This window comes from Falco rusticolus, chromosome Z (assembly GCF_015220075.1).
Source record: "Falco rusticolus isolate bFalRus1 chromosome Z, bFalRus1.pri, whole genome shotgun sequence".
In the NCBI taxonomy this organism is placed as follows: Eukaryota; Metazoa; Chordata; class Aves; order Falconiformes; family Falconidae; genus Falco; species Falco rusticolus.
In genome coordinates, this window is record NC_051210.1 from 5,587,111 (window position 1) to 5,599,802 (window position 12,692).

Below are 12,692 nucleotides of genomic sequence, written 5' to 3' on the forward strand. Positions count from 1 at the left end.
AGTCCAGCCTGCAGCCCGTGCTGCCCCCCTTCCACCAGCAGCCTGACGGAGCACTGAGATGTTTGCGTGGATGAGAGGAAATAGTTACAGCAACTAAATATTTCTGATTTCTCTTTAAGGCAGTGGAATGAGTTTCTGATGTGTCTCTTGATCCCCACCTGCAACGTTAAGGATGAGCCCATGGTTGATCTTTGCAGGCTTGGAGGGTGGGCTGAGTCCATTGCCTGGCGCTTGACGTGGGTTTGATGACAGCAGGGAGAGCGCAGTGCCCCGTTGTGATTGCGGTTACTTTGTCCTGCTGCCTTTTCTTTAAAAGAAATTAAAAAATAAAAAATTACAGCCTACTAAAGAGGAGCTTCTGCTTAGCGAAAATGACACTGTGAAGTTTTTTTTGGGTGTTTTTGGTCTGTGCCTCCTGTCCTGCTGGTGCTCCTGAGAAGTCACGAGACATTCAGCCTTGTGTGCTACCAAGACAATTGCTCCATACAGCTGATCCCCATCAGCCAGGCCATGGAGGGATGTGTCAGGGTTGATTGAGATGACTCAGAAATAATAATAAATAAATAAAATAAAAAGAAAGGGGGGGGTGGGGAAGGCGGGGAATAAACCAGACGTTGGTTTGTGAAAACATGACTCAGCTTCTGTTAAGTAAGCCCTCCGCTCATGCACGTCCTGTCAACTCATTACACAGCACGTTTCATGGGGTATTTCGCATTTCTTTCCTGGCTTGTCCACTCTGATTTCCTGTTTACAGTAGGCTAGGGAGAAAACTCGCTGGAATAGAATGGGAGCGGGGCCCGGGCTGCGGGGGCAGCTCGCTGTCAGAACAAGTTTTGCAGGGTTTAGCTCTAAAACTGTCTGTCCTAGCATTGTCCTGGTCTTTATCAATAAACATTATTGTAATTTCATTCAGGCAGCAGTTGTATGTTCTGGTATGCGTACACCAGCTGTCTTCCTGCTCTTACATTCAAATCATTTCCCAAGCCTGAATGCTTCATAAATCAGAAATAGGCGTGTGTCACTTACAAAGCCTTTCATTTTAATGCGTTTTTTTTAAATGTATTTCCTTATTTCTAAATCTATCTTAACAAAATTATTCCCTTAATAACTGTGGCTTTTAAAAGCTTTTCAAGCATACAGATTTGAACGCATACGGAGAAAACGGAAGTGAGAAAATTCGTGCATTTCATGTGCAGGTTTGCTTTCAGATTTACAGCACAAAACTTAACAAATACAAGCTGCACCTTTGGAGAACAGATAATAAAATAAAGGCACATGGGGATCTGAGTTTACCTCCAAAATAAACTTCCTTTTCTTTTATGCATACCAAAGAACCTGAAGCGGTTAATATCTCTAAGAAACTCTGGGACACGGGGCTGGTCCATCTGTTCCATTGTCAGTGACTGTCCCAATGACACACACACGTATGAGAACAGGAACCTCGGGAACTTTGTATACAGCCACGTGACCTGAGCGCTAAACCCTACGTTCTACCAAACCAGCTTCAATGGACATTTAAAAAAAAAAGTAGCGCTATATAAAATAAAGTGTGCAACAACTGTTTTTTGTAAAGAAATATGGTTTAGTTTTAAGCCTCCAGAAGGTTGTTTATCATATTCATTAACGGGGGAAGAAACAAAAAGCATTTTAAATATGGGAAGTAAATTGCTGCTATCTTTTTTTGTTTGCTTGCTTGAAAAGTATCTTATTTTTTAATCTTAAAATGAAATCTGTCTTTTTTTTTTTTTTCCCTGTCAAGTTATTTGATGTAGTCTTTTAGACTAGAATAGCTGGAATGTGTTGCTGATTATAGTAATTGCCTAGTCTTCCTTTACTTAAAAAGAAGCACATGGACTTGAAAAACCATAATGAAGGAAATCATTTGGGTAGCTCTCTCTGGCAAAGAATCCCTTCCCTTCTCTTTAAGGAAAGTGCTGCTTGTATGTTTTATGATTCACTCACATGAAAACTCATTCAAATCTGAAATTATCGGAGGCTTCACTTAACACTTTATGGTTATACTGTAAGATGTGGGAGATGGAAAGTATGTAGAATATATTGCTATTTAAAGTTTCTAAGCCTGCTCAGCTTTGAAAGTCTCAAGACTACTGAGATCATAGTGGAAAAAGTATATGAAGGTGGGAAAGCAGTCTTCAAAATACTTAATATGTTTCTATAAAGACTAAAAGGAGATCACTAAGATGGTTTTCAAATACCGAGCCTCCTACATAAGGCTTTTATGGCATAAGAATTACTCTGGACTCACACACACACACACACACACACACAGAAAAAACTATACTTAGATGCTGTACTTAGTAAAAGTCAAGGCTAAATTCTCCTCAAAGACAGGTCACCCAGAGAATTCAGAGAGCAGATTAGATTTTTGATTTCTATCTCGTCCTTATTTGTGCATATTTATTAACTCCAGTGCATGCTGAATATTCTGACAATAAATAAAGTCTTTCTTAAGCAAATATTTTTGTTGAAAAGCAGGTTTCTGGTGGATAGCATGAACGTCGCCTTGTTCTCAGAGCTTTGACCCCTACAATGAATGGAAGGAGAAGATGAGCACCCATATGGTGATAAATTATTTTAAATGGAAGAACACAACTGTATCTTGTATTAGGTTAAAAAGGTGAGGTTATATTACGTTATGAGAGTTAACCTTTCCTTGTGCATCATTAGGATAGTCACCTCATGCTTCAAAACATCACTTTCTGTTGTCATGGCTAATGCACACACCCCATGGTCCACAGCTCAGAGGATCAAGGCAGAAAATTTTGTGTTATAAACATAACAATATCATTGCAAACTGTAGGACTGAGTTGTCACCATTTGGTCTGTGGCCACTGTTTTAGGTGACTTGGCAGGTAGTCGTAGTGCTTTGAGAGCTAGGTTTGGTGAACATGGGGCATACAGGCCCCTTGCTTCCCTTCCTCCGGCAGTCTCGTGCTAGGCAAACAGGGTGTCTCTGCGCACAGCGCTGTCGGAGGGGTGCTGGTAAATGGGATTTCAGATAATGGGTCTCCAGTGCGGCAATCCTCTGTGCTGCCTATGGATTAGCTGCATTAAACAACATACTTATCTTTATCCAAGCGCTCTGCTGTGAGTGGTGGACGCCACTGCTGTCCTTCCAGAGTGACAGGGCAAATAACTTGTCGGTGACAGCACTGATTGCTTTAGAGAGCAATGGAAATTAGATCAGTGTCTATTAGGAGATGACGTGGGTATCAGACAACTCAGCACAGGCTGGCTGGCAAGACCTTCAGCTTTCTGAAACACTCAGGGACTCAGAAAAAATCTGCAATATAGTAAATTTTTCGGTATCTTTTTTTTTAGTTTCTCTTGCTATAAAAGTCAACCCCCCTTAACATTACTTAATGCATTACCAATGAATTATAGAAGTTCCTCCAGACCTGGCAGAGCATGTGCTAAAGGAATCCGTGTGCCAGTGACGTACCCAGAGTGCCACCAGCTTGGCAGGCAGCAGACATGCTGTGATAAGTGCAGAGCAGTTGTGGGTGTGCTGGGTGCACCATGCTGCATCTGTGAGGCCTGGCAAGTCTGATGGAGCCTTCTGCAGTTGTGGTTGCAGAATTCTCAGCTTTGGGCCAAAGAAATCATTAAGTGAAACACAAGGATGCACCCAGCAAATTTGCCTTTGGTAAGCTGCACGAGCTAACTGTGTCTCTTAATTTTACAATACGTTTACCCTGTAGGATGCTGCATTCCTTTCATTTCAGAAATAATAGTTTAGATTTCATTATTTTCATTCATACACATCTTTAAAACATTTCCTCCTCGTCATTCTGTGGAGGCAAAGTTTTGAAGACTGATTTTTTGATGCTTATTCTCTGTGATTTGGGGGAGAAGTCTCCTCTTAGAACCTTCCCTTTAAAAAATGCAAGTTTTTTAAATACCGGTTTGACGAACAGAACAAAAAAGCCAACAAACCAACCCACATAAATTTTCCTATAAATAGCTGCCTGAAATAATGTATCTGATTAAAACCTACAGTATTTATGCTTCTCTGTGTTCTACTCACTAGCCTACGGGTTGAAAGTCACCAGTAGAATGTCATCATTGCCAGATTCTACATCTGGATGTTTGATTTATTTGACAGACATGCAACATCCAAAATATCCAGGCGTATTGCCAGTGACTGTTCAGATGTTGGTGCAGGGGAACACACGATGTTCTTCACAGACCAGTGTCCAGTCATTCCCCCAGAACTGCCTTTTTCTGGCTGTCTTTGTGTTGATCCTGTGTGGTTTGAGTGAAGCACTCCTCTATCAGTTTTCTTCCATGAAAATAAAGATGATTGGGGAAGCTGAAAATTTATTTTTCGGCAGGGTTAGTAATATAGTAATTGTGAATCAGAGCTAGAATAAACTGAGTTGAAGAGCCAGGAGTAAATCAAGTCAGTGAACTACAAGGATATCAACAGAATAGAAGGGATTTTAGCTTTTTAAGTCAGTAAACAAAGTCAGTGAGGACAAATCCTACTTTTTATGATAATTTTTGCCTTTTCTATGTACTGTGTTTATGGAATATGAGGCCCAAAATAGAAAAAAAAAAAAAAAAGAAAGAAAAATAGCTATATGCACCATCATGTAGAAGCAAAAAGTGCATTCATAAGGTTTTGTGCAAAACTGGGCTTGTCATAATCTGTATAAGCACAAAAAATGTGAAAAGGCTGAGCCTATTATTTCTGTTTCTTTAATAAGACCGATTGCTTACATGCTATTTATTTAAATAATTGCAACCATCTTCTTCCCCCACCCTTGCTTTTTCCTTTTGAAGGGAAAGAACTCCTAGAAATAACTAGTGTCAGCTGTGAATTCTGTAGGAGGAGCCAAGAATACAAGGCCCATGCAAGTGTGGACAGATCTGACCCTGCTGGGGAACAGGGTGACACAGTCCCTTTCCCCCGGCCGGGGTGAGCAGGCGGGTGCCAGCAGCACCTTTTACAGAAGTTGCACAGGGAGCCAAGGGGCTGATTCTCTCTGCAGCTGCTCCGGAGAGCCAGCCAGCCCTGGCCGTGGGTGAAGGTGCACTTTCGCTATCCCTGCCCTGAGAAGACAGCACCCACAGCCTGCTGACGGGACAGGGTGCTCCTGTGGCACCCCTGTTCACGTGGGTGCTTGCGTTTACACCGCTGGGTGCGGGGTGTCCCGTGCTCGCCCGTGACTGCTGTGCTGCATCCAGCATCGTCAGCTGCCTCGACTGCAGAGTCCGCGCTGCGCCCAGTTTGCAGCCTGGTAGTGCAGAGCGAATTAAGCAGATGGCACTGTGATGAGGTTTCTTGCTACGTTGCACCAGTTGCATCCATGGCACATGCTGCTGCCACTGACAAATCCCAGTAGTTCTTCCTTTTCAGCAAGCTGCGTTGCTCTAAAGATTTTTTTTTCCATTTTTTGTCTTTTCCTAACAACGCTAGCCCTAAGGCTTTTTTTGGAGACTGGGTTAGAATTTACGAATGTGAAACTTTTTAAAGGTCACCAGAAATTCTGTCAACAGCTTGTTTTGCACAAGTGCTGGAGAAAAGCATTTGGTTTGGTTCCTGGGTACGATTCCGGGCACCCTAGAACAATCCTATAACAACATTTTGAAACCCCTTATTGAAACTGTCACCATATTCAGAAAGATCTATGGGCTGCAGAAACAGAACGTCTTCTTATAAGGATGGAAAATACAACAGCTTGTGCAAGTCCAAAATGTCCTTGTCTGAACTCGCAAGATCTCTGTTTTGGGTAACCAGTCAACAGACTTCTGGATCACATAAATCAGAGATGTTCCTCATCTGCAGTTGGCGCGGTCCACACGTGCGAGCGTGTGTATTTGGGTGTGTGCACCTGCTGCCCCAGTGGACTTGCAGGTGATGGAGGTGATGCAGGTTGATGGGGAATTTGCTCCATCAGAGGTCCCTGGAGGGCTCTGCTTGCACGCAGCAAGGGACTTCCCTGCTGCAACGTGCTTATAAACTGCAGGATGCACTATTGAGGCGAAGATATCCATCATGTGTTTGTCAGGGGTGAGATATCTGGCTTCTCTCTTGGTGACTGCTCTGGGTAGAGAGGCCAGTCGCCAGTGCAAAATTTGGCTTTCTTCCTTCTCCCTGTGCTGCTCTCTGCTTGCAATAATAGCAACTTTTCTTCTTCCCCTTCAGCTTTGCTCGAAGTGAGCCAAGGAGAAAGAAATGACTTCCTGGAGTACTTTGTATTTATCAACTAGTTGCCAAGAGAGTAAGGTTTATCACAGTGGAGCTCGCCTTTTGCAGCAGCAAATAAATGGAAGCAATGCTTGTACTCTGTTTCAACCTTCAGCATGCTCTCAAGTGTATTTATTTCTTGTCTATTCTGGTAGTGCCAGAAGCTTAGTTAGTGTTAGGGCATGCGAAAGAGTACCAAATGCATGCCACAGAAATGAATGTATTTTAAAATGACTTTCTAATTGCGTATGGTAAGCAGAAAGGATTTGCACAACTGTAGGGTAATATAGCCCTCATTAGGACAGGGTTTCCATGTGTTAGCTACATGAAAATGATGTTTATAAGACATTTAAAGCTTAATTTATTGGGGGTTTTGGCGGGTTTTTTGGTGTTGGTTTGGGTTTTTTTGGGTTTTTTTTTGAGGTGTGTGTGGAGGGGTAATTGTGAGACACTGGTAGGATATCTTATCCCACAAGTAAAAAAAGACATGAGTTCACTGCGGTGTATGCCGATATTAGTTGTTCCCATGTATGCTTTTAACATGTGATAAAACACCTTCAAACACCTTCAAGGCAAGTCAATTTGCATTCTTTGCAAGATACTTCAGAATAATGGTGCTGAAATACCTTAAAATAGTTCCCATATTGCAACTGCCTATTTACTAGGTCATACCATGAACAAAAAGTAAATGTTATACTTGATATTCACAAGTCTTCTATCTAATCACCACTGCTCCTGGTGCTTTTCAATAGAAAAGATGATTTTCGGGAGAAAATGTGTAGTGCCTTTTCAAGTACATTCTGGGAAGGTATTTCAGGTCAGAAAGCCAGATGAAAGAGATTTGCTTTGAGGAAAACCAGTTTTATATGAGGGTTTATTGGTGGCATAGGATATATGAGCAAATACCAGCCCCAAAAGGAGTAGGATGTTTTGAAGTGCTAAAAAGTTTGACTAAAGTGCAGGAAAGGGAAGGCAAAGGTATTAAGAGAATTTTGTTACCTCCTTTGGAATACTTTGAATTATAAGGGGGGAAAAGAGGGGCAAATCAGAAAGAAAAGTAAGCCCTATCTTGTGGTCCGAAAGTGAATTTAAACTACATTGTCCTACTTCTGCACAGGCTAGGTATTGTTTTCTTCATTTGTTTTGTTTGGGAGGATAGCTTGATGTGGTACCACTGACAAATCGCTTTATTGCTTTAGAGGTGCACAGCTCTGTCACAATAAATGGTGTTTGATGCACTAAAAAAATAATGGGCAGCAGTAAAACTGTCCTGTCTCAGCCTGTTAAAAGATAGGTAAAAGGACCATTTAGTTTTGATTTATGGGAGTTAATCAAGTAGCTGTAAAACACTGACGCAGGTTTCTCTTTGTTTATACCACATATTTAATATTGAAATAATTTTTGAAATTGGAGCTGAAGATGTTACGGTGATCTATTCTTTTAGCAATCCGAACCGGGAAAAATGAGCTGCTTATGGAAGAAATGGACTAGTGCTCATGGACTTCAACTGATTTAGGGTAGGTGCCCAAACAAGGGTGTAATTGATAAAAAAATAATTTTGTTAATGGAAAGTCATTACCTGGTGAACACACTTTTTATGGAGCTACCGAACCACAGAGGGATTTATTAAATTGTGTTTCTCAGCTGATGGGCAACCACAACAGACTTGCCTTCAATGTTGCTATGACTGTCTCCAGTTGACAGCTCCATTTCAGTTTTAGGCAGTTCAATGACAGCAAGGCCTTGCTTAGATCTGGGCAACTGCATGAATTTCCAGATAAAAATAAATCATACTAGGTTTTGCAATAAGTTTTCCCCTCCTCCTATGTTCCCTCCGTGCATCCAGCTGAAAAAAATGATGTTCGTATCTCCTTTGAGAAAGACTGAATGGCATCACGCTCTCCAGTTTATTTTAGAAATAACATTTATTAAACCACTGAAGAGCTAATGGGCCCTGGCCTCCCCATCCCAGAAAGTTCGGTGGAGAGCTGGTGAGCCAAAGGCATGATACAGCGTGGCGAGTCTCGAGATGGAAGGCGAGTCCTCGGTGGTGGTGTGTGGGAGCGATGGGGACCACTGTGCTTGGTCGTTCCCTCCAGCGTCCCCAGCTGGAAGCCCTGCAGGAGCTGCTGGAGGTCGATGGAATGCACCACCTCAGAAAGACTGTGGTTCTGCCCCTCTGACCCGCTCTGGTGCGACCCACCTGCGGCACTGCCTTCAGCGCTGGTGCCCCTGTGCAGGAAGGACATGTCCTGTGGGAGCGAGTCCAGAGGAGGGACATGAAGATGATCAGAGAGCTGAAGCATCTCTTGCATGAAGATGGGCTGAGAGTTGGGGTGGTTCAGCCTGGAGAAGAGAAGGCTCCAGGGAGACCTTACAGCACCTGCCAGCACCTAAAGGTGAAGCACCTAAAGGGAAGCTGGAGAGGGACTTTTTACCAGGGCAAGTAGTGACAGGACAAGGGGGAACAGCTCTAACCTGAAATAGGGAGATTTAGTTTAGATGTAAGGAAGAAATTCTCCCCTGTGAGGGCGGCGAGGCGCTGGCCCAGGCTGCCCAGAGCAGCTGTGGGTGCCCCATCCCTGGCAGGGCTCAAGGCCAGGCTGGACGGGGCTGGGAGCAGCCTGGGCTGGGGGGAGGGGGCCCTGCCCGGGGCAGGGGGTTGGAGCTAGGCATCTTGAAGGCCCCTTTTGACTCAAAACAACGATTCTATCACGTGGCTTTTTCTTGTATAAGACATCAGATTCTACTGCTGGAGCAGCAGAGAATGAATGCATAGTGACAGGTTTTGCACTTTGATACTAGTTTCTGGATGTGCTTTCTTTGAATTTTGTTTTTTGGGGGTTTTAAATTCTATATTCTTACCCTCCTAAAAATACACCTCCTAAACAACTCTTTTTAAAAATTATTTTATTTTTATATATATATTTTTTATTTAAAACCTTTACCTTCTCTTTTCTAGGTCATTGTCTTTCATTCAAGTATGTGTCCTGGTTTCAGCTGGGATAGAGTTAATTTTCTTCTCAGTAGCTGCTGCAGTGCTGTGCTTTGGATTTACTATGAGAATAATGTTGGTAACACAGTGATGGTTTCAGTTGTAAGTGGGTAATGTTTATGCAAAGTAAAGGAATTTTCAGTTTCTCAGGCCCTGCCAGGGAGAGGGCTGGAGGGGTGCAAGGACTTTGGGGAGGGACACAGCCAGGACAGCTGACCCTAGCTGACCAAAGGGATATTCCATACCATAGAATGTCCTGCTCGGTATATAAACTGGGGGGAGTTGGCTGGGGCTGGCTGACGGCTGCTGGGGGCTGGCTGGGCATCAGCCACTGGGGGGTGAGCAACTGTATTGGGCATCACTTGGGTGTTTTTTATTCCTTTCCCTTTGGATTTCATTCCTTGCACACCTTCCCCCCCCCTTTCACCTTTCATCATCCTCCTCCTCCTCATCATCATCGTTATTTTTCTCCTATTGTATTTTGCTTCAATAGTTAAAATTCTTATCTCAAACCTCAAGTTTTACATGCCTTTCTGATTCTCCTCCCCATCCCTCTGAGGTGGTGGTGGTGGTGAGAGTGGGGGAGCAGCTACATGGTACTTAAGTTTCTGGCTGGGGATAAACCGTAACGGTCCTTTTTTCCAGTCCCCACCACCAGATGATCTTTAAGGTCCCTTCCAACCCAGACCACTCTATGATTCTACAATGTCACTTTTGTCTTGTAAGATGTCACCTTTTTTTTCTCAGACTCTACCGCTGACACAGCAGAAAATTAAGGTATAGTCCTGGGCTTTGCACTTTGATACTAGTTTCTGGATGTCTTTTTTTTTTTTTTAATAGTATTTTTTTACCCCCTTAAAAATACATCTCCTAAGTGACTCAATTTTGATGTTATATTTAAAGCTTTCACCTTCTCTGTTCTAGGTCATTGTCTTTCATCCAAATATGACAAACATTTATTACAGCAAGGTGCCTGAAGCAAACGCAAAATGCAGTGTCCTTCTGAACTCCGAGTCTTCTCTGTTACAAGCTGGGTTAGATGGCAGGTACACTGTTCCACTCAGATTTCATAGCAGTACCCAGCTGCTCCTCAGAAGCTACTGCTCTGTCCTAATGTCCACTAGGTCAGGAGATAAGGAGGATCCAGCTCTTAAAATAGCATGCTGTAGCTAGGTGGGGCAGTTCCAGGAGTGAGCGATTGCTGGGAGAATAAATAGGTTAGCTTTCTCCTATTCCCAGGATACGGTCTGGGAGGCAGGTGGAACATGCCTGACAATGTGTCTTTGCAAGTGGTTTTCACTAAAACCTCCAAAATCTAGGAGCTGAAATCCCCAGTAAAGGTCACGCAGTGCAACTGGTGGTACCTCAACTCTCCCCAGACCTCTGAAGGGGAGTTCTGCTCAAAATCAAGGACATGTGGGAAGTCTGGACTCTACGTCCCCATGAGCTAGTTGTTCTGCAGTACCAGCCTGCTATGCTGGGCATTTGACTGTGTACCTGGAGCCACAGAAGTTGGCTTAAATTGGCAGAATTCACCTGGGCAAAGATATTTCCCAGCGGAAAATCATTGCTGGGTGGGCACCCAGCTTAATGTGCTGCTTCTGGAGACCCTTCTTCAGTTCTGCAGCTGAACTTTGTGCTTGTGGCCGTGCTGTGAAAAGCTAAGGGGGCCGGAGTTCATGGCGAGTCAGTGGTTTGTTTCTGTAAAACACAAAAAAAAGCTTAAATTTAGAAAGGGGTTAAAAAGTGATAGATACGTGTTTTAACTAGATAATTGCCAGGAAATGTGTCGATCAATTTTGCAACATTGCCCTGTGTCCCTCAGAAGCTCAAGTGCTCAAGTGCTGTAACTTGCTGCCCTTCTGTGTGTTGTCACAGACAGCTGATGTGGAAGAGCCTTTGGTTTCTACATCCTGGAGTAGCACAGATTCGTGCGCACACAGGTATTGTAATATTCAGAAGCAAGAAAAATTTGCAGTAAGAAAATCAGATGTCAAATAATACAAGTAACTCCAAGCTTCTAAGAGCGCTGACAATAAAACTAAACTTAAATTGTTAAAGGAGACGTGCTGGTCTAAAATGTGAGATTTCAAGAAAATGTTGCACAGAACTGCGAAAAGTATGTATCCCTTAAATGATGTTAATGTCAATTTAAATTCCAACACTGCCACACGGCATTAGAAACTTGGTTAGTAAGAAATTTTCTGCTGGTATTAGGGAAAAAAAAATGTATCTTGCTGTTGCTCTGCTATGAAGAAGCTCCAAGCAGATGTGCAAAACGCGAAACTACCTTTTTTATGCTTCTTATTGAACTGGAACTGGGGCAAACCCGACTGTTATTAATAGGGAAAAAAATCCCTGAAGTCTGCTTGAATTCTCCAAACTCAAAATTAAGCTGAACACTTTCACAGGAGGAGGTCCTACTGTTTGCTTTACGCACCATGTTCCATCAGACGTTTGGATGTCCACATCAGCAGCAGCACCCTTAAACTGAGGGTAGAGTGCTGTGGGGATGCAGTGGTCCCCAGCACACCAAACACCAGCGGGGAGGAACAGGTCACGCTGGCCGCTCAAGCCCCTGGCAGCTCGCCTGCTGAACCTTCTCTTAGGTCAAACGACATGTTGATACTGAAGGATGACAACAGTCCGTTTTGTCCAAGGCTCAGCTGTGCGTGGCATGCGGAAGCCAGGCACCACGGCAGTGCCTCACTGCTGGCACGCTGGGGAGCTGTAGGAATCCCGCGCAGGGATCCATCGAGCAGGGTGCACGTCGCAGGAGGACGTTTTCAACATCTGGTTGTCACACCACACCTGAGGAAACGGTTCTGAAGGGCACCTTCTCCACCCCATGTCAAAAACCCCAGCTGCAAACCAGTGGGTGACTCCCTCTCACCCCCACCAAAATGCCCCTCCCTGCCCTCCAGCCCTATGTCCTGGGAAGGACCAGGAGCCTGCAACTAGGGTCAGCACATTCACCACGAGATACAAACACAGAGTCCTGGAAAGGCATGCGCAGCCTGCCCACTTCGCAAGTCGCATGTAGGAAAATATCATTTCCCATCTGGGACCTGGCCCAAGAGGTCACCGATGTAAATAGAAGGGGCTGAGGGGGCTGACCCTGGACTTCCGTGGTGCTCAGTGGCAACACTCCTAGAGAGTTTTTCCCTATGCAGTTTGACACAAGCAGTCTGTGTGCTCCTGTAGTAAAATACCTGATTATACGATCCTTGTGGTTATTACCTTATAGTTATAACACTTAAAGATTTATATTTTTTTTTACAAAAGTTTATTTTCCACAAGGAAGAGCAATAGGAAAAATTAAACAGTTTTCCACATATTGTTTTCTTGAAACAGAGTCTACAAGGACATATTCAGCACCAAAACTAAAAACAAAAAAAGTACAAACAGCCATAGAATATAATCTATAAAGCAAACATTTAATATTGCACTTTGTTTCTCTAATGTTTGGATTTTACTTACTTT